This window comes from Tachyglossus aculeatus, chromosome 5 (assembly GCF_015852505.1).
Source record: "Tachyglossus aculeatus isolate mTacAcu1 chromosome 5, mTacAcu1.pri, whole genome shotgun sequence".
Taxonomy (NCBI): domain Eukaryota; kingdom Metazoa; phylum Chordata; class Mammalia; order Monotremata; family Tachyglossidae; genus Tachyglossus; species Tachyglossus aculeatus.
Genome location: NC_052070.1, coordinates 23,130,425 through 23,153,311, shown reverse-complemented (window position 1 = coordinate 23,153,311; position 22,887 = coordinate 23,130,425). Strand labels below are relative to the sequence as shown.

At 46.3% G+C, this 22,887-nt stretch overlaps 2 protein-coding genes across 4 annotated transcripts in view; one reads left to right on the top strand and one right to left on the bottom strand.

Moving 5' to 3' along the window:
* The window catches only part of RNMT (RNA guanine-7 methyltransferase), a 46,811-nt gene extending 32,345 nt beyond the window's left edge, over positions 1-14,466 (bottom strand). Inside the window, exon 1 of the mRNA XM_038746326.1 lies at positions 14,198-14,466. The gene's annotated coding sequence lies outside the window, so the exon portion shown is untranslated. The remainder of the gene's footprint in view (positions 1-14,197) is intronic.
* FAM210A (family with sequence similarity 210 member A) overlaps positions 14,364-22,887 on the top strand; it is a 50,924-nt gene continuing 42,400 nt past the window's right edge. For 2 of the 3 annotated variants that reach the window (XM_038746330.1, XM_038746328.1), the window contains exon 1: positions 14,371-14,497. The gene's annotated coding sequence lies outside the window, so the exon portion shown is untranslated. Of the gene's footprint in view, positions 14,498-22,887 lie in introns of all 3 variants that reach the window. The other variant, XM_038746327.1, reaches the window with a different exon arrangement.

Here is a 22,887-nt window from a genome sequence, read left to right as displayed (position 1 = left end):
TGATGACTGCTGACCCCTTCTCCCCGTCCTGCCTCTGGTCTCGATCTCCCTCCCCCTTCCTATATGATGGATCACCACTCTCTCTACCTTTAGGGCTCATTAAAATCATCTTTCCTTCCATTCCCTAGTTAAACCCTCATTTCCCCTACTCTCCCTTCTGTGTCATCTACACGCTTGGATCTGTGACCTTTGGGTATCTGATACAATTCACCCCACCCCAACCCCACGGCACTTACACGTACCTTTAAATTATATATTAGAGATTACTTATTTAATGTCTGTCTTCCCCTCTAGACTGTAAGGTCATTAGGGGCAGGGAACATGTCTAATTCTGTTGTAATATACTCTCCCAGGCGCTTAATACAGTGCTCTTCATATAGTAAGTGCTCAAAAAAACACCATCGATCGATTGATATCCGTAATGTACTTTAATGTCCGTCTCCCCTTCTAGACTGTGAGCTCCTGGTGGAAGGGAATGTGTCCACCCACTTGTGCTGCACTCTCCCAAGCACTTACAACACAGTACAACAGAGAAGCAGCGAGGCTCAGTGGAAAGGGCACGGGCTTTGGAGTCAGAGGTCATGGGTTCGAATCCCGACTCTGCCACGTCTGCTGTGTGACCTTGGGCAAGTCACTTAACTTCTCTGAGCCTCAGTTACCTCATCAGTAAAATGGGGATTAAGACTGTGAGCCCCCCGTGGGACAACTTGATCACCTTGTATTCCCCCTCAGCGCTTAGACCAGTGCTCTGCACACAGTAAGCGCTTAACAAATGCCATTATTATTATTATTACTCTGCACACAGGAAGCGCTCAATAAAAGCCAATGATTTTATTGAACACACCCAAATGCTAAACGCCCCGTACAAAGTAGACCCTCAGTAAGTACTGTTGATTGGATACCTAACAAGGGACCCCAATGCTGCCTTTCTCGGAAACCATCAGCAGGCACACACAAAGAAGGGTTAAAAATGGGGCTGCGTTATGAATAACGCAGACTGTGAGCCCACTGTTGGGTAGGGACTGTCTCTATATGCTGCCAATCTCTTGACCCCACCTCACCTTCTAGTTATCGTCCCATATCCCTCCTACCATTCCTTTCCAAACTCCTTGAACGAGTTGTCTACACGCGCTGCCTAGAATTCCTCAACAACAACTCTCTCCTCGACCCCCTCCAGTCTGGCTTCCGTCCCCTTCATTCCACGGAAACTGCGCTCTCAAAGGTCACCAATGACCTCCTGCTTGCCAAATCCAACGGCTCATACTCTGTCCTAATCCTCCTCGACCTCTCAGCTGCCTTTGACACTGTGGACCACCCCCTTCTCCTCCACACGTTATCTGACCTTGGCTTCACAGACTCCGTCCTCTCCTGGTTCTCCTCTTATCTCTCCGGTCGTTCTTTCTCAGTCTCTTTTGCAGGCTCCTCCTCCCCCTCCCATCCTCTTACGGTGGGGGTTCCCCAAGGTTCAGTGCTTGGTCCCCTTCTGTTCTCAATATACACTCACTCCCTTGGTGACCTCATTCGCTCCCACGGCTTCAACTATCATCTCTACGCTGATGACACCCAGATCTCCATCTCTGCCCCTGCTCTCTCCCCCTCCCTCCGGGCTCGCATCTCCTCCTGCCTTCAGGACATCTCCATCTGGATGTCCGCCCGCCACCTAAAGCTCAACATGTCGAAGACTGAGCTCCTTGTCTTCCCTCCCAAACCTTGTCCTCTCCCTGACTTTCCCATCTCTGTTGACGGCACTACCATCCTTCCCGTCTCACAAGCCCGCAACCTTGGTGTCATCCTCGACTCCGCTCTCTCATTCACCCCTCACACCCAAGCCGTCACCAAAACCTGCCGGTCTCAGCTCCGCAACATTGCCAAGATCCGCCCTTTCCTCTCCATCCCAACCGCTACCCTGCTCATTCAAGCTCTCATCCTATCCCGTCTGGACTACTGCACCAGCCTTCTCTCTGATCTCCCATCCTCGTGTCTCTCTCCACTTCAATCCATACTTCATGCTGCTGCCCGGATTATCTTTGTCCAGAAACGCTCTGGGCATGTTACTCCCCTCCTCAAAAACCTCCAATGGCTACCGATCAATCTGCGCATCAGGCAGAAACTCCTCACCCTGGGCTTCAAGGCTGTCCATCCATCCCCTCGCCCCCTCCTACCTCACCTCCCTTCTCTCCTTCTCCAGCCCAGCCCGCACCCTCCGCTCCTCCACCACTAATCTCCTCACTGTACCTCGCTCTCGCCTGTCCCGCCATCGACCCCCGGCCCACGTCATCCCCCGGGCCTGGAATGCCCTCCCTCTGCCCATCCGCCAAGCTAGCTCTCTTCCTCCCTTCAAGGCCCTGCTGAGAGCTCACCTCCTCCAGGAGGCCTTCCCAGACTGAGCCCCTTCTTTCCTCTCCCCCTCTCCATCCCCCCGTCTTACCTCCTTCCCTTCCCCACAGCACCTGTATATATGTATATATGGTTGTACATATTTATTACTCTATTTATTTATTTATTTATTTATTTTACTTGTACATTTCTATCCTACTTATTTTATTTTGTTGGTATGTTTGGTTCTGTTCTCTGTCTCCCCCTTTTAGACTGTGAGCCCACTGTTGGGTAGGGACTGTCTCTATGTGATGCCAATTTGTACTTCCCAAGCGCTTAGTACAGTGCTCTGCACATAGTAAGCGCTCAATAAATACGATTGATTGATTGATTGATTGATTGTACTTCCCAAGCACATAGTACAGTGCTCTGCACATAGTAAGCGCTCAATAAATACGATTGATGATGAATGCCTAGATTATGAGGCTTGGTTCCGTCTGCATTTCCATGATAACTTAAGATCTATTTCAAAAGCTTTGGGGGAAAAAAAACAACTATTGTTAATCTTTGTTAATTCAAATCAGATCACAATGAATGAGTGCTCGAAGCTGCTGATTAACGGTTTAACTTCAGAAACCTGTCCAGTTTAAATTGAACGGCCTTGTTGTGTTCAGAAAGTCCCTTCAAACGGGCCAGCTCGAAACACCACTGGGTGAGACTCGTCCTCGCTCGTTTTTATACATTTAACGCTCCCGTTCAAAAGGGTGCGGGGCTTCGTCCCACCCTTTTATCGTACTTTCTCCGACTAGCTCAACAATTCGTAACGGTGCACTGGATGCCCCGAGTTGGACGAGTTTTTGGTCACCCACTCAGTGGGCAGCTCCTGCCCTGGCCCGGCCTCATTCAATTCAATCCTCTTTACAGAGTGTTTACAGTGCACAAAACACTGTACTAAGCGCTTGGGAAAGTACGATAGAAGCAGCGTGGCTTAGTGGAAGGAGCGCGGGCTTGGCAAGTCAGAAGGATGTAGGTTCTAATCCCGGCTCCGCCGCTTGCCTGCTGTGTGACCTTGGGCAAGCCACTTCACTTCTCTGGGCCTCAGTTACCGCATCTGTAAAATGGGGATTAAGACTGTGAGCCCCATGTGGTACAGGGCTTGGGTCATAGTAAGCACTTAAATACCATGATTATTATTATCCGGCACTTAGAACAGTGCTCTGCACATAATAAGCACTTAATTAATGCCATCATTATTATTATTATTTGCTTCTCTGGGCCTCAATTACCTCATCAGTAAAATGGGTATGAAGACTGGAAGCCCCACTTGGGACAACCTGATTAGCCTGAATCCACCCCAGCAGTTTAGAACGATGCTTAGCACATAGTAAGCACTTAATACCATGATTATTATTATTATTCGCTTCTCTGGGCCTCAGTTACCGCATCTGTAAAATGGGGATTAAGATTGTGAGCCCCATGTGGTACAGGGCTTGGGTCATAGTAAGCACTTAAATACCATGATTATTATTATCCAGCACTTAGAACAGTGCTCTGCACATAGTAAGCGCTTAATTAATGCCATCATTATTATTATTATTATTTGCTTCTCTGGGCCTCAATTACTTCATCAGTAAAACGGGTATGAAGACTGGAAGCCCCACTTGGGACAACCTGATTAGCCTGAATCCACCCCAGCAGTTTAGAACAGTGCTTAGCACATGATAAGCGCTTAACAAATACCATGACTATTATTATCATTCGCTTTTCTGGGCCTCGATTACCTCATCGGTAAAATGTCTTGCTATGCCTGGAAAAAAGATTATGAAATGTGCTGATGTAACGATTGCCATAAAAATACAAGTCGTCAACTCTATGGCGCTTTCGGTGACAATGTATGGATCCGAAAGCGGGACGGTGAAAAAACAGGACGGAAAGAGCATCGACTCTTTTGAAATGTGGTGTTGGAGAAGGCTTTTGCGAATACCAGGGCCGGCCTGAAAAAATAAACAAATGGATTTTGGAGCAAATTAAACCAAAGTGGTCTCTGGAAGGCCAAATGACTTCGATTGGCATAGTTTGGACACACAATCAGGAGGACTAATTCTCTGGAGAAGACACGAATGCTGGGAAAAGCCCCGGGAAAACATGGAAGAGGCAGCCCAGCGGCTACATGGATAGAGACCGTGACAACGACGACAGGAGAATCTTTAGAAAAGTTGCGGATTAAGGCAGGAGACAGGATGTTCTGGAGAAAATACATCCATGGAGTCGGGATGAATGGGAAGCGACTCGATGGCGCTTAATAATAAATAAAATGGGGACGAAGACTGTGAGCCCCACTTGGGACAACCTGATTAGCTTGTAACGAACTCCAGCGGCTTAGAAGGAATAGATAGTCGCGATGAATGGGAAATGACTCGATGGCGCTTAATAATAAATAAAATGGGGACGAGGACTGTGAGCCCCACTTGGGACAACCTGATTAGCTTGTATCCAACTCCAGCGGCTTAGACGGAATAGATAGTCGCGATGAATGGGAAACAACTCGATGGCGCTTAATAATAAATAAAATGGGGACGAAGACTGTGAGCCCCACTTGGGACAACCTGATTAGCTTGTAATGAACTCCAGCGGCTTAGACGGAATAGATAGTCGCGATGAATGGGAAATGACTCGATGGCGCTTAATAATAAATAAAATGGGGACGAAGACTGTGAGCCCCACTTGGGACAACCTGATTAGCTTGTATCCAACTCCAGCGGCTTCGATAGAACAGTGCTTGGCACATAGTGAGTGCTTAACAAGCACTGTCGTTATTCCCGGTGTAGACTGTGAGCCCGTTGTTGGGTATTGTCTCTTTTTGTTGCCGAATTGTACTTTCCCGAGTGCTTGGTACAGTGCTCTGCACACAGCAAGTGCTCAATAAATACGACTGAACGAATGAATGTTCAACCTGATTAATCTAAATCTACCACAACGGTGAGAACAGGGCTTGACATATAGAAAGCACTTAAATCCAGTAATAGTAAAAAGTGCGGTCGTGCCCTTACTTTCCCGATTTGTTATGTAACTAAATGCTTGTCCAAAATCTAGAGGGAACACACCGATCGCTTCCCCTTCAAGAGGTGGCAAGTACCTACCAATAAATAGCTAAGCGCTTAGTACAGTGTTCTGCACACAGTAAGCGCCTGAGAAGCAGCGTGGCTTAGTGGAAAGAGCACGGGCTTGAGAGTCGGAGGTTGTGGGTTCTAATCCCATCTCTGCCATTCATTCATTCATTTAACCATATTTATTGAGTGCTTACTGTGGGCAAAGCACTGTACTAAGCGCTTGGGAAGTACAAGTTGGCAACGTATAGAGACGGTCCCTACCCAACAGCGGGCTCACAGTCGAGAAGGGGGAGACAGACAACAAAACAAAACATATTAACAGAATAAAATCAGCTGTGTGACTCTGGGCAAGCCACTTCACTGTGCCTCAGTTACCTCATCTGTAAAATGGGGATTGAGACCGTGAGCCCCACGTGGGACAACATGATGATCACCTTGTATCCCCCCAGCGCTTAGATCAGTGCTTTGCACATAGCAAACACTTAAAAAATACCATTATTATTATTATTATTACTGGTGGTATTGACTCCTGTCTACTTGCTTTGTTTTGCTGTCTGTCTCCCCCTTCTAGACTGTGCGCTCACTGTCTCTCTTTGTGGCCGAATTGTACATCCCTGGTGCTTAGTACAGTGCTCTGCACACAGTAAGCACGTGGCTTAGTGGAAAGAGCCTGGGCTTAGCAGTCAGAGGTCATGGGTTCTAATCCCACCTCCGCCGCTTGCCAGCTTTGGGCAAGTCACTTCTCTGCACCTCCCTTACTTCATTCATGTATTCAATTGCATTTATTGAGCACTTACTGTGCGCACAGCACTGTACTGAGCGCTTGAGAAGTACAAGTCAGCAATATCTAGAGAGGGTCCCTACCCAACAACGGGCTCACAGCCTGGAACGGCGAGACAGACAACAAAACACCTGTAAAATGGGGATGAATAATAATAATGACGGCATTTATTAAGTGCTTACTACGTGCAAAGCACTGTTCTAAGTGCTGGGGGGGTTACAAGGTGATCAGGTTGTCCCACGGGGGGGGGGCTCACAGTCTTCATCCCCATTTTACAGATGAGGGAACTGAGGCCCAGAGAAGTGTAGTGACTTGCCCAAAGTCACCCAGCTGACAGGTGGCGGAGCCGGGATTTGAACCCATGACCTCTGACTCCAAAGCCCGGGCTCTTTCCACTGAGCCAAACTGCTTCTCTGAAGATGAAGACTGTGAGACCCCGTGGGACAACCTGACTACCTTGCATTCATTCATTCAATCGTATTTATTGAGCGCTTACTGTGTGCAGAGCACTGTACTAAGCGCCTGAAAAGTACAAGGCAGCAACATCCAGAGACGGTCCCTACCCAACAACGGGCTCACAGTCTGGAAGGGGGAGACTGACAACAAAACAAAACATCCGTAAAATGGGAATGAATAATAACAATAATCACGGCATTTATTAAGTGCTTACTACATGCAAAGCACTGTTCTAAGCACTGGGGAAGTAATAATGATAATAATGATGGCATTTGTTAAACACTTACTATGTGCAAAGCACTGTTCTAAGCGCTGGGGGGATACAGGGTGATCAGGTTGTCCCACGGGGGGCTCACAGTCTTAATCCCCATTTTACAGAAGAGATAAATGAGGCTCAGAGAAGTTAAGTGACTTGCCCAAGGTCACACAGCAGACATGTGGTGGAGCCAGAATTCGAACCCAAGACCTCTGACTCCAGAGCCCGTGCTCTTTCCACTGAGCCATGCTGCTTCTCGTGCAAAAGTGCAAAATGCAAAAGTATTTGCATTTACCTCAGCGCTTAGAACAGTGCTTGACCCATGGGGGAAGCAGCGTGGCTCAGTGGAACGGGCCCGGGCTTTGGAGTCAGAGGTCACGGGTTCAAATCCCGGCTCCGCCAATTGTCAGCTCTGTGACTTTGGGCAAGTCACTTCACTTCTCTGGGCCTCAGTTACCTCATCTGTAAAATGGGAATTAAGACTGTGAGCCCCCCCGTGGGACAACCTGATCACCTTGTAATAATAATATAATAATAATGGCATTTATTAAGTGCTTACTAGGTGCAAAGCACCGTTCTAAGTGCTGGGGAGGTTACAAAGTGATGAGGTTGTCCCATGGGGGGCTCACAGTCTCCGTCCCCATTTTACAGATGAGGTAACTGAGGCCCAGTGAAGTGACTTGCCCAAAGTCACACAGCTGACAATTGGCGGAGCTGGGATTCGAACCCAGGACCTCTGCCTCCAAAGCCTGGGCTCTTTCCACTGAGCCACGCTGCTTCTCTTGTAACCTCCCCAGGGCTTAGAACAGTGCTTTGCACATAGTAAGCGCTTAATAAATGCCATCATCATCATCAGTAAGCGCTTAACAAATACCATCGTTATTATTATTATTATTGATGCTACCGATGCCTATTTGTTTTGCTTTCTGTCTCCCCCCCTTCTAGACTGCGAGCCCATTGCTGGGTAGAGGTTGTCTCTATGTGTTGCCAAATTGTGCTTTCCAAGCGCTTAGCCCAGTGCTCTGCACACAGTGAGCGCTCAATACGACTGAATGAATGGAAAGCTCTGCACATAGTAAGCACTCAATAAATACGACTGAATGAATGAATGCTCTGCACACAGTAAGCGCTCAATAAACACGACTGAATGAATGCTCTGCACACAGTAAGCGCTCAATATGCCTGAATGAACGTATGAACGCTCTGCACATAGAAAGCGCTCAATACAACTGAATGAATGAATGCTCTGCACAAAGAAAGCACTCAATACAACTGACTGAATGAATGAATCCTCTGCACATGGAAAGTGCTCAATAAATATGACTGAATGAATGAATGCTGTGCACATAGTAAGCGCTCAATAAGTACGACTGAATGAATGAATGAAGGAATGCTCTGCACCTAGTAAGCGCTCAATACGACAGTGAATGAATGCTCTGCACATAGTAAGTGCTCAATAAATATGACTGAATGAATGAAGGAATGCTCTGCACATAGTAAGCACTCAATACATACGACTGAATGAATGAATGCTCTGCACATAGAAAGCGCTCAATAAATACGACTGAGTGAATGAGTGTTCTGCACATAGTAAGCGCTCAATAAATACGACTGAATGAATGAATGAAGGAATGCTCTGCACATAGTAATTGCTCAATATGATGGAATGAATGAACGCTCCGCACATAGTAAGCACTCAAGAAATACGACTGAATGAATGAATGCTCTGCGCATAGTAAGCGCTCAATACGACTAAATGAATGAATGCTCTGCACATAGTAAGCGCTCAATAAACACAACTAAGTGAATGAATGCTCTGCACATAGTAAGCGCTCAATAAATACGACTGAATGAATGAAGGAATGCTCTGTACATAGAAAGCGCTCAATACGACTGAATGAATGAAGGAATGCTCTGCACATAGTAAGCACTCAATATGACGGAATGAATGAATGCTCTACACATAGTAAGCACTCAATAAATACGACTGAATGAATGAATGCTCTGCACATAGTAAGCGCTCAATACGACGGAATGAATGAATGCTCTGCACATAGTAAGCGCTCAATAAATACGACTGAATGAAGGCATGCTCTGCACATAGTAAGCGCTCAATATGATGGAATGAATGAATGCTCTGCACATAGTAAGCGCTAAATACGACTGAGTGAATGAATGCTCTGCACATAGAAAGCGCTCAATATGACAATGAATGAAGGAATGCTCTGCACATAGTAAGCGCTCAATACGACGGAATGAATGAATGCTCTACACATAGTAAGCACTCAATAAATACGACTGAATAAATGAATGCTCTGCACATAGTAAGCGCTCAATAAATATGACTGAATGAATGAATGCTCTGCACATAGTAAGCGCTCAATATGACTGAATGAATGAATGAAGGAATGCTCTGCACATAGTAAGCGCTCAATACGATGGAATGAATGAATGCTCTGCATAGTAAGCAGTCAATAAACACGACTGAATGAATGAATGCTCTGCACATGGGAAGCTCTCAATAAATACGACTAAGTGAATGAATGTTCCACACATAGTAAGCGCTCAATAAATACGACAATGAATGAATGCTCTGCACATGGAAACCGCTCAATAAATACGACTGAATGAATAAATGCTCTGCACATAGTAAGCGCTCAATACGACAATGAATGAATGAAAGAATGCTCTACACATAGTAAGCGCTCAATACGACTGAATGAATGAATGCTCTGCACATAGAAAGCGCTCAATAAATACGACTGAATGAATGAATGCTCCGCACATGGTAAGCGCTCAATAAATACGGCTGAATGAATGAACGCTCTGCACATAGAAAGCGCTCAATAAAAACGACGGACAATGAATGAATGCTCTGCACATAGTAAGCAATCAATAAATACGACTGAATGAATGAATGCTCTGCACATAGTAAGCGCTCAATACGACGGAATGAATGAATGCTCTGCACATAGAAAGCGCTCAATAAATATGACTGAATGAATGAATGCTCTGCACATTGAAAGCGCTCAATAAATATGACTAAATGAATGAATGCTCTGCACATAGTAAGCGCGCAATACGACGGAATGAATGAACGCTCTGCACATAGTAAGCGCTCATAAATACGACTGAATGAATGAACGCTCTGCACATGGAAAGCGCTCAATAAATACGACTGAATGAATGAATGCTCTGCACATAGTAAGCGCTCAATACGACGGAATGAATGAATGCTCTGCACATAGTAAGCGCTCAATAAATACGACTGAATGAATGAATGCTCTGCACATAGAAAGCGCTCAATAAATATGACTAAATGAATGAATGCTCTGCACATAGTAAGCGCTCAATACGACGGAATGAATGAACGCTCTGCACATAGTAAGCACTCAATAAATACGACTGAATGAATGAACGCTCTGCACATGGAAAGCGCTCAATAAATACGACTAAGTGAATTAATGTTCCGCACATAGTAAGCGCTCAATAAATACGACTGAATGAATAAATGCTCTGCACATAGTAAGCACTCAATAAATACGACTGAATGAATGAATGCTCTGCACATAGAAAGCGCTCAATACGACTGAATGAAGGAATGCTCTGCACATACTAAGTGCTCAATACGATGGAATGAATGAATGCTCTGCACATAGAAAGCGCTCAATACGATTGAATGAATAAATGAATGCTCCACACATAGTAAGTGCTCAATAGAATTAATGAGTGCTCTGCACATAGTTAGCGCTCAGTACGACTGAATGCTCTGCCCACAGAAAGCGCTCACTAAATACGACCGAATGAATGAATGCTGTGCACATAGTAAGCGCTCAATATGATGGAATGAATGAATGCTCTGCATATATTAAGCGCTCAATAAACACAACCGAATGAATGAATGCTCTGCACATAGTAAGCGCTCAATACAACGGAATGAATGCTCATAGTAAGCACTCAATACGACGGAATGAATTTATTGAGTGCCTACTACACATAGTAAGCACTCAATAAATACGACAATGAATGAATGCTCTGCACATGGAAAGCGCTCAATAAATACGACTGAGTGAATGAAGGAATGCTCTGCACATCGTAAGCGCTCAATACGATAGAATGAATGAATGCTCTGCACATAGTAAGCGCTCAATACGACAGAATGAATGAATGCTCTGCACATAGTAAGCACTCAATACATGACTGAATGAATGAATACTCTGCACATACTAAGCGCTCAATAAATACGACTGAATGAGTGAATGCTCTGCACACAGAAAGCGCTCAATATGACTGAATGAATGAAGGAATGCTCTGCACATAGTAAACGCTCAATACGACGGAATGAATGAATGCTCTACACATAGTAAGCGCTGAATAAATACGACAATAAATGAATGCTCTGCACATAGTAAGCGCTCAATAAATACGACTAAATGAATGAATGCTCTGCACATAGTAAGTGCTCAATACGACTGAATGGATGAAGGAATGCTCTGCACATAGTAAGCGCTCAATAAATACGACTGAATGAACGCTCTGCACACAGAAAGCGCTCAATAAATACGACTAAATGAATGAATGCTCCGCACATAGTAGGCGCTCAATAAATACGACTGAGTGAATGAGTGCTCTGCAAATAGTAAGCGCTCAATAAATACGACTGAATGAATGAACGCTCTGCACATAGGAAGCGCTCAATAAATACGACTGAATGAATGAACGCTCTGCGCATAGAAAGCGCTCAATAAATACGACTGAATGAATGAATGCTCTGCACATAGTAAGCGCTCAATACAACGGAATGAATGAACGCTCTGCACAGAGTAAGCACTCAATACGACTGAATGAATGAACGCTCTGCACATGGAAAGCGCTCAATACAACTAAATGAATTAATGCTCCGCACATAGTAAGCGCTCAATACGACTGAATGAATGAACGCTCTGCGCATAGAAAGCGCTCAATAAATACGACTGACTGAATGAATGCTCTGCACATAGAAAGCGCTCAATACGACTGAATGAATGAATGCTCTGCACATAGTAAGCGCTCAATACGACTGAATGAATGAACGCTCCGCACATAGTAAGCGCTCAATAAATACGAGTGAATGAATGAATGCTCTGCGCCTAGAAGGCTCTCAATAAATACGACTGAATGAATGAATGCTCTGCACATAAAGCGCTCAATAAATACGACTGAATGAACGAATGCTCTGTGCATAGTAAGCGCTCAATAAATACGACTGAATGAATGCTCCGCACATAGTAAGCGCTCAATAAAAACGACTGAATGAATGAATGAAAGCTCTGCACATAGAAAGCGCTCAATAAATACGACTGAATGAATGAATGCTCTGCACATAGTAAGCGCTCAATACGACAAAATGAATGAATGCTCCGCACATAGTAAGCACTCAATAAATACGACTGAATGAATGAATGCTCTGCACAGAGTAAGCGCTCAATACGACAAAATGAATGAATGCTCCGCACATAGTAAGCACTCAATACGACTGAATGAATGAATGCTCTGCGCCTAGAAGGCTCTCAATAAATACGACTGAATGAATGAATGCTCCGCACATAGTAAGCGCTAAATACGACTGAATGAATGAATGCTCCGCACATAGTAAGCACTCAACAAATACGACTGAATGAATGAATGCTCTGCGCCTAGAAGGCTCTCAATAAATACGACTGAATGAATGAATGCTCCGCACATAGTAAGCGCTCAATAAAAACGACTGAATGAATGAATGAATGCTCTGCACATAGAAAGCGCTCAATAAATACGACTGAATGAATGAATGAATGCTCTGCACATAGTAAGCGCTCAATACGACAAAATGAATGAATGCTCCGCACATAGTAAGCACTCAATAAATACGACTGAATGAATGAATGAATGCTCTGCGCCTAGAAGGCTCTCAATAAATACGACTGAGTGAATGAATGCTCTGCACAGGGTAAGCGCTCGATAAATACGGCTGAATGAATGAACGCTCTGCACATAGAAAGCGCTCAATAAATACGACTGAATGAATGAATGCTCCGCACATGGTAAGCGCTCAATAAAAACGACTGAGTGAATGAATGAAAGCTCTGCACATAGAAAGCGCTCAATAAATACGACTGAATGAATGAATGCTCTGCACATAGTAAGCGCTCAATACGACAAAATGAATGAATGCTCCGCACATAGTAAGCACTCAATAAATACGACTGAATGAATGAATGCTCTGCGCCTAGAAGGCTCTCAATAAATACGACTGAGTGAATGAATGCTCTGCACAGGGTAAGCGCTCGATAAATACGGCTGAATGAATGAACGCTCTGCACATAGAAAGCGCTCAATAAATACGACTGAATGAATGAATGCTCCGCACATGGTAAGCGCTCGATAAAAACGACTGAGTGAATGAATGAAAGCTCTGCACATAGAAAGCGCTCAATAAATACGACTGAATGAATGAATGCTCTGCACAGAGTAAGCGCTAAATACGACTGAATGAATGCTCCGCACATACTAAGCACTCAATAAATACGACTGAATGAATGAATGCTCTGCGCCTAGAGGGCTCTCAATAAATACGACTGAATGAATGAACGCTCTGCACATAGAAAGCGCTCAATAAACACGACTGAATGAATGAATGCTCTGTGCATAGTAAGCGCTCAATACGGCTGAATGAATGAACGCTCTGCACATAGAAAGCGCTCAATAAATACGACTGAATGAATGAATGAATGCCCTGCACATAGTAAGCGCTCAATAAATACGACTGAATGAATGAATGCTCTGCACACGGTAAGCGCTCAATAAATACGACTGAATGAATGAATGCTGCGCACATAGTAAGCGCTCCCTGACTGACGGACTGACTGACTGAAGAGGAAGGCCGGCGGTGGGGGTCTGTGAGGGGAGGCGTCGCGCGGCGGGCTCCGCAGCGCGGGAAAATCCTCGGCGGGCGCGCGCATGCGCGGGCGCACGCGCGGTGACCACGCGCCCGCCGCCGACCAACGGCTGCCCCACGCGCACGCGCGCGCGCGCCAGCGCCGACCCCGTGACCCCCCGGGCGCGCGCGTCGAATGTCCGCCCCCCCCCCCCCGTTACCACCACACCCCCCCCCACTTCCCGCGGCCCCAGCAACCAACTTCCACGGCGCGGGCGGCAGCCCTCGCTCCCTCCCTCCCTCTCCCTTCCCGCGAGGCGGGCAGCGGCGTCCGGCCCCCGAGGCCCGACACAAAGGGCGGGAGCTCCGGCGGCCGCACTCACCAGGCCCAGCGGTCCGCCATGCTGTCGGCGGAAGCGACGTCCTCGCGCGCAGGCGCGCCGGGGCGCGCGACTTCCGGTCGGGCCGGACGCGAAGGGGGGGCGGACTCCGGGAGCGAACTACGAGTCCCGGCGGGCTTTGCGCGGAGCGTGCGCAGTGGCGGCCGGGCACGCTTTCTGTGGGCGCGGCCAGCGGGCGGAGCTGGTGGCGGAGGGCGGTCGGGGCTGCAGCCGGCCTTGGGTCCGGCCGATGAGGCAGCCCGACGGACCAGCGCCGGCAGAGGAGGCCGGACGCCCCCACAGGTGCGTGGGGGTCCGAGGCCAAGGACGGCCGGAGGGAGCGGGTGGGGGGGGGGCGGGGGAGAGGGTGCGCGCGCACCGCGCATGCGCCCTGACACCGCGCGCCGAGCCCGCCGCCTGCCGACTGTGAGGCGCGCGCGGAGGGGGACGGGCGACCCGCGCATGCGCCCTGACAGCGCGCGCCGAGCGGGCCGCGTGCGCGCGAGGGGCAAGCCGCGCATGCGCCCACAGGTGCGCGCCGAGCCCGCCGTCGGCCAATTGTGAGACGCGCGCGCGGAGGGGGACCCGCGCATGCGCCCTGACAGCGCGAGCCGGCCGGGCCGCGTGCGCGCGAGGGGCAAACCGCGCATGCGCCCCGACAGAGCGCGCCGAACCCACCGCCTGCCCACTGGGGGGCGCGCGCGGAGGGGGTGGGGGGGCGACCCGCGCATGCGCCCTGGCAGCGCGAGCGGAGCGGGCCGCGCGCGCGCGAGAGGGGCAAACCGCGCATGCTCCCCGACAGCGCGCGCCGAGCCCGCCGGCCCCCGGCCTCGAGCGCCCCCCGTCGGCCTGCGGGCGCCGCGCGCGCCCCCTCAGTCAATCAATCATCAATCGTATTTATTGAGCGCTTACTATATACTAAGCGCTTGGGAAGTACAAATTGGCAACATATAGAGACAGTCCCTACCCAGCAGTGGGCTCAATCAATCAGTCGTACTTATTGAGCGCTTACCGTGTGCAGAGCACTGTACTAAGCGCTTGGGAAGTCCAAGCTGGCAACATATAGAGATGGCCCCTATCCAACAGGCATTCATTCAATCATATTTATTAATAATAATAATAATGACATTGATTAAGCGCTTACTATGTGCAAAGCACTGTTCTATGCGCGGGGGCGGTTACAAGGGGATCAGCTTGTCCCTCGTGGGGCTCACAATCTTCACCCCCGTTTTCCAGATGAGGTCACTGAGGCCCACGGAAGTGAAGTGACTTGCCCAAAGTCACACAGCTGATAAGTGGCAGGGTCGGGATTTGAACCCATGACCTCTGACTCCAAAGCCCGGGCTCTTTCCGCCGAGCCACGCTGCTCAGTGAGCGCTTACTGTATGCAGGGCACTGTACTAAGCGCTTGGGAAGTCCAAGTCGGCAACATATAGAGACGGGCCCGACCCAACAGGCATTCATTCAATCATACTTATTAATAATAATAATAATGATGGCATTGATTAAGCGCATACTATGTGCAAAGGGCTGTTCTAGGTGCGGGGGCGGTTACAAGGGGATCCGGTTGTCCCCCGGGGGGCTCACCGTCTTCAACCCCATTTTACAGATGAGGGAACTGAGGCCCAGTGAAGTGACTTGCCCAAAGTCACACAGCTGATAAGTGGCGGGGCTGGGATTTGAACCCATGACCTCCGACTCCAAAGCCCGGGCTCTTTCCACTGAGCCACGCTGCTTAGTGAGCGCGTACTGTGTGCAGGGCCCTGTATTAGCGTGGCTCAATCAATCAATCAATCAATCAATCGTATTTATTGAGCGCTTACTATGTGCAGAGCACTGTACTAAGCGCTTGGGAAGTACAAATTGGCATCACATAGAGACAGTCCCTACCCAACAGTGGGCTCACAGTCTAAAAGGGGGAGACAGAGAACAGAACCAAACATACCAACAAAATAAAATAAGTAGGATAGAAATGTACAAGTAAAATAAATAAGTAAATAAATAAATAGAGTAATAAATATGTACAACCATATATACATATATACAGGTGCTGTGGGGAAGGGAAGGAGGTAAGACGGGGGGATGGAGAGGGGGACGAGGGGGAGAGGAAAGAAGGGGCTCAGTCTGGGAAGGCCTCCTGGAGGAGGTGAGCTCTCAGCAGGGCCTTGAAGGGAGGAAGAGAGCTAGCTTGGCGGATGGGCAGAGGGAGGGCATTCCAGGCCCGGGGGATGACGTGGGCCAGGGGTCGATGGCGGGACAGGCGAGAGCGAGGTACAGTGAGGAGATCAGCGGCAGAGGAGCGGAGGGTGCGGGCTGGGCTGGAGAAGGAGAGAAGGGAGGTGAGGTAGGAGGGGGCGAGGGGATGGACAGCCTTGAAGCCGAGAGTGAGGAGTTTCTGCCTGATGCGCAGATTGATCGGTAGCCATTGGAGGTTTTTGAGGAGGGGAGTAATATGCCCAGAGCGTTTCTGGACAAAGATAATCCGGGCAGCAGCATGAAGTATGGATTGAAGTGGAGAGAGACACGAGGATGGGAGATCAGAGAGATCTAATAAAATAAAATAAATAGGATAGATAGGTACAAGTAAAATAAATAAATAAATAGAGTAATAAATATGTACAAACATATCTACGTGTGCTTTATATGTGCCAGGAACTGTGCTTAGTGCCGGGGTAGAAGTAGGCTAATCAGGTTGGACGCAGTTCGTGTTCCACGCGGGGCTCACAGTCTGAATTCCCATTTTACAGATGTGGTAACGGAGGCGGCGTCTGGCCCAAGATCCCTTAGCAGATGTGTGACAAACCAGGGATTAGAACCCAGGTCCTCCGTCCCCCAGGCCCGTGCTCTTTCCACTGGGATTTATCCAAATGGGCTCCCGGGCGGTGAATTCGGCTCGATTGAAGTCAGGGATCATTCCCTGGGCTTTTTGGCAAGTGCTCATTTGTGCCGATCAAACTTCAGTGAGGTTCGTTTGTAAATTAAATGGTTGAGCAACAATTCCGTGTGTTTGGCGAATGGTCTCACAAACATTAACCGGCTCCAGGGAAAAAGTTATCTGACGGCTTCCTGAGTAAATTTAGGATGAAATTTCTGCACAGAAGAATAGGTATGTCATTCCTACTGACATTGGCCCTACTGAGAGCTCACCTCCTCCAGGAGGCCTTCCCAGACTGAGCCCCTTCCTTCCTCTCCCCCTCGTCCCCCTCTCCATCACCCCATCTTACCTCCTTCCCTTCCCCACTGCACCTGTACATATGTATATATGTTTGTACATATTTATTACTCTATTTATTTATTTTACTTGTCCATATCTATCCTATTTATTTTATTTTGTTAGTATGTTTGGTTTTGTTCTCTGTCTCCCCCTTTTAGACTGTGAGTCCACTGTTGGGTAGGGACTGTCTCTAGATGTTGCCAACTTGGACTTCCCAAGCGCTTAGTCCAGTGCTCTGCACACAGTAAGCGCTCAATAAATACGATTGATGATGATGATGATTCAATTAGTAGATAATATCGTAGACAGCCTCAGAGTAATCAGAAAATGTCAATAGTTGTCTCAGTCCGGGGCAGATTTGACTGGGCCTCTAGAAAAGACAGAGATAATATAGAATGAATCTTTTTTTTCTGGGAAGAGGAGGGGGATTAAGTAACTTTCTTCAGTAACTTCTTGCTGGGCACCATCTGAATCTTATTCCACGAAGAAAACGAATTTACGGTCATTTTGACTTTATTTAGCACTGCGGTTCCTTATTACCTTGCTTGCAACCGGGACTCCCCAGAGAGTTGAAGTAGCCTGGGCCTGCTCTTCACATGTCAAAGTGGAAATTCCTTATGGACTGCTTAAAACCCTCATACAGTGCTTCTGCTATGTGATCTTGTCTGGTGATTGACCTTAAAATTCAAATTGTAGACAGCAGTTGTTATGTAAACAACTCAAAGCAAAAAGAGCAGAACTGGGATGTTTGCTCTGTGTGTTTTCTGGGTTTTTTTATATTTGTTTTACGGGGGTTTTAATGGTATTGGTTAAATGCTTACTATGTGCCAGGCACTGTACTAAGCGCTGGGGTAGATTCAAGCTAATCAATCGTATTTATTGAGCGCTTACTGTGTGCAGAGCACTGTACTAAGCACTTGGGAAGTACAAGTTGGCAACATAGAGAGACAGTCCCTACCCAACAGTGGGCTCACAGTCTAAAAGGGGGAGACAGAGAACAAAACCAAGCATACTAACAAAATAAAATAAATAGAATTGATATGTGCAAGTAAAATAAATAGAGTAATAAATATGTACAAACATATATATAATCGCAGTGTAATATAGTCACAGTGGAGGACGCAGTCCCGGTCCCACATAAAGCTCACAGTCTTAATCCCCATTTTACAGATGTGGTAACCGCGGCATTGAAAAGTTAAGCGACTTTCCCAACATCACATAGGTAACAAAACTTACTGCCGAGGCTCCCACTGATCGCGCTCACTAAACATCTGCTTTTTAGACAGTAGAACAACCAAAAACATTTCCTAAAGTAGCCGAAAGACCCCAGCCGTAGTTGGGGAAGTGTCCCTTCTGACGCCGCGGTTGTCTGAGGAAGCTTGGGAGCGAGGGAAGCTGGAGGAGGAAGAATGGGAATATTTTAGCAGAGCTTGACCCATTTCAGAGCGGCCTTTGAGAAGTCTTGCAGCAAGGAAGGACAGGAAAAAGACAGGAGTTTATCTGTGTGTGCTCTTGAGAAGTCCGGATGGTTGGGGAGAAAAGTGAAACCTAGTGGAAAGAGCTGGGTTCTAATCTTTCTCTGCTAGCAATGGGCTCTGTGGCCTTGGGCAAGGAATTTTATCTCTCGGGACCTCAGGTCCCAAACCAAAAAGGTCGATGACGCCGATAAAAAACCTCCCCACGCCCGCTCGAGAACTGAAACTTGGTTCCAAACTCCACGGCAACTCCCTGGAGTTGTCGAGTGTGATTTTTCCGGTCATACTCAGCATCAGGATCACAACCGATGAAGTTCGGGAGCGAAGTCGGTCTCTATAGCAATCAATCAATCATATTTATTGAGCGCTTACTCTGTGCGGAGCACTGTACTAAGCGCTTGGGAAGTCCAAGTTGGCAACATAGAGAGACAGTCCCTACCCAACAGTGGGCTCACAGTCTAGAAGGGGGAGGCAGAGAACAAAACCAAACATACTACCAAAATAAATACGATTGATTGATTGATTGTGCTGTGATCAATCAATCAATCGTATTTATTGAGCGCTTACTATGTGCAGAGCACTGTACTAAGCGCTTGGAAAGTCCAAGTTGGCAACATATAGAGACAGTCCCTACCCAACAGCGGGCTCACGGTCTAGAAGGGGGAGGCAGAGAACAAAACCGAACATACTACCAAAATAAATACGATTGATTGATTGATTGTGCTGTGATCAATCAATCAATCAATCGTATTTATTGAGCGCTTACTATGTGCAGAGCACTGTACTAAGCGCTTGGGAAGTACAAATTGGCATCACATAGAGACAGTCCCTACCCAACAGTGGGCTCACAGTCTAAAAGGGGGAGACAGAGAACAGAACCAAACATACCAACAAAATAAAATAAATAGGATAGAAATGTACAAGTAAAATAAATAAATAAATAGAGTAATAAATATGAATGTACAACGAGAAGAGTGGGGCACCAAGAACAGAGCCTTGTAATAATCATAGTAATGATGATGATAATAATAATATCCCCCGCATCTTACCTCCTTCCCTTCCCCGCAGCACCTGTATATATGTATATATGTTTGTACATATTTATTACTCTATTTATTTATTTTACTTGTACCTATCTATTCTATTTATTTTATTTTGTTTGTACATATTTATTACTCTATTTTACTTGCACCTATCTATTCTATTTATTTTCTTTTGTTAGTATGCTTGGTTTTGTTCTCTGTCCCCCCCTTCTAGACTGTGAGCCCACTGCTGGGTAGGGACCGTCTCTATATGTTGCCAGCTTGTACTTCCCAAGCGCTTAGTACAGTGCTCTGCACACAGCGCTCAATAAATACGATTGATTGCTTGATTGATTGATTAATAAGTCCGAAGCTTTGCTTACCTCAACAGAGCTCCGCCGAATGGGGTTCGTGAGGCCCGGGAATGATAAGAAGCTTCGGGAGAGCTGAGAGACGAGGCAAAAACAGAAATTGTGCCAAGTGGATGTAAATATGACACCTGGCAACACAAAGGGCAGTTTTTTTTTGTGTATACGATGCGCCTGGAGTTGTTGGGCCCTTAATGGTCTTTTCCATCATACTTCGCAAGATAGCATCTCCGTCGGTGAGGTCTTCTTCTAGTGTGAAGGCCAACTGTCATGAGCTCCATTTGTGACAAGGACTCTGCTGTGATAATTTTGAACGTACCCCCATCGTCCCCCTCTCCATCCCCCCATCTTACCTCCTTCCTTCCCCACAGCACCTATATATATATATATATATATATATATATATATATATATACACACACATATGTACAAGAATAATATATGTATATATATATGTGTATATATGTATATATATATATGTTTGTACATATTTATTACTCTATTCATTTTACTTGTACATATTTTATTCTATTTTATTTATTCTATTTTTCTTCTATTTTATTTTATTCTATTTTATTTTGTTAGTATGTTTGGTTTTGTTCTCTGTCTCCCCCTTTTAGACTGTGAGCCCACTGTTGGGTAAGGACCGTCTCTATATGTTTCCAACTTGTACTTCCCAAGCGCTTAGTACAGTGCTCTGCACATAGTAAGCGCTCAATAAATACGATTGATTGATTGATTGATTGATTGATTAAAATATCAACTAGCTTCCTGGTTCTGGCTGTGTTCTCTTTAAAATCCCAAACGGTGGCACCCAGACCACCGTGTCCCCGGCCAAGGAAAATGGGGCAGAAATAGCCTAAAAGATGGCAGTTGATTATCTTGCTGCTAGTATTTGTTTTTCAAATCGTTTTCGTCATAAAAGCAGTGATTTTTCATTCATTCAATCGCATTTATTGAGCGCTTACTGTGTGCAGAGCACTGTACTAAGCGCTTGGGAAGTCCAAGTTGGCAACATCTAGAGACGGTCCCTGCCCAACGGTGGGCTCACAGTCTAGAAGGGGGAGACAGAGAACAAAATGAAACGTATTAACAAAATAAGATCAATAGAATAAATATGGACAAATAAAATAAATAAGTGATTCCATTTTCATTTTGGGTAGGCGCTTTCAACATCTTCCCTGGAGATATCGAGAAGATCTCCAGAGCAATTCATAAAGGCTGTAAAACATTGCAACTCAGGCTAATGTTTGTCTAAGCCAGCACCTGTATATATGTATATATGTTTGTACATATTTTTTACTCTATTTATTTATTTATTTATTTTACTTGTACATATCTATTCTATTTATTTTATTTTGTTAGTATTTTTGGTTTTGTTCTCTGTCTCCCCCTTTTAGACTGTGAGCCCACTGTTGGGTAGGGACTGTCTCTATATGTTGCCAATTTGTACTTCCCAAGCGCTTAGTACAGTGCTCTGCACATAGTAAGCGCTCAATAAATACGATTGATGATGATGATGATGATGATTCTGGCTCCAGCTGTGGCAGCAGGATGTTGGAGGAATTGTGGGATCAATCAATCGTATTTATTGAGCGCTTACTGTGTGCAGAGCACTGTACTAAGCGCTTAAGTACTTAAATGTTTGGTTGTTTTTTAATGGTGTGTATTAAGCACTTACCATGTGGCAGATACTGTTCTAAGCGCTGGGTTAGATGCAAGGAAATCAGGTTGGACACAGTCCGTGCCCTCCATGGGGATCACAGTCTTAATCCCCATTTTACAGATGAGGTGACTGAGGCACAGTGGACTTGTCCAAGGTCCCACAGCAGACAAGTGGCGGAGCCGGGATTAGAACCCAGGTCCTTCTGACTCGGAGGCCCATGGTCTATCAATCAATCAATCGTATTTAGTTATTACTCTATTTATTTATTACTCTATTTATTTATTTATTATACTTATTACTCTTTATTTTACTTGCACATATCTATTCTACTTATTTTATTTTGTTAGTATGTTTGGTTTTGCTCTCTGTCTCCCCCTTTTAGACTGTGAGCCCGCTGTTGGGTAGGGACTGTCTCTATATGTTGCCGCCTTGTACTTCCCAAGCGCTTAGTACAGTGCTCTGCACACAGTAAGCGCTCAATAAATACGATTGATCGATTGATTGAGCGCTTACTGTGTGCAGAGCACTGTACTAAGCGCTTGGGAAGTACAAGTTGGCAACATATCCAGTAGACCTCACTGCCTTCCCCCGTTGCAGTATATTTTGGGGATCTTACGGCCTTACAAACCTTTCCCCTCTACCTCTAGTAATTTATCTTAGACCGCCCAACTGTTCGTTTATCCAAATTCCATTTGGATCTACAGATATTTTCTTCCATTACCCTTTCCTTGGGAAACAAATTCCAAATGTTTGGCTTGTGTGTGTTGGGTAGGGACTGTCTCTATATGTTGCCGACTTGTACTTCCCAAGCGCTTAGTACAGTGCTCTGCACAGAGTAAGCGCTCAATAAATACAATTGATTGATTGATCGATTGATTGATCAGTCACTCAGCAGTATCTAAGCAGTGCGGCTTAGTGGAAAGAGCACGGACCTGGGTTCTAATCCCG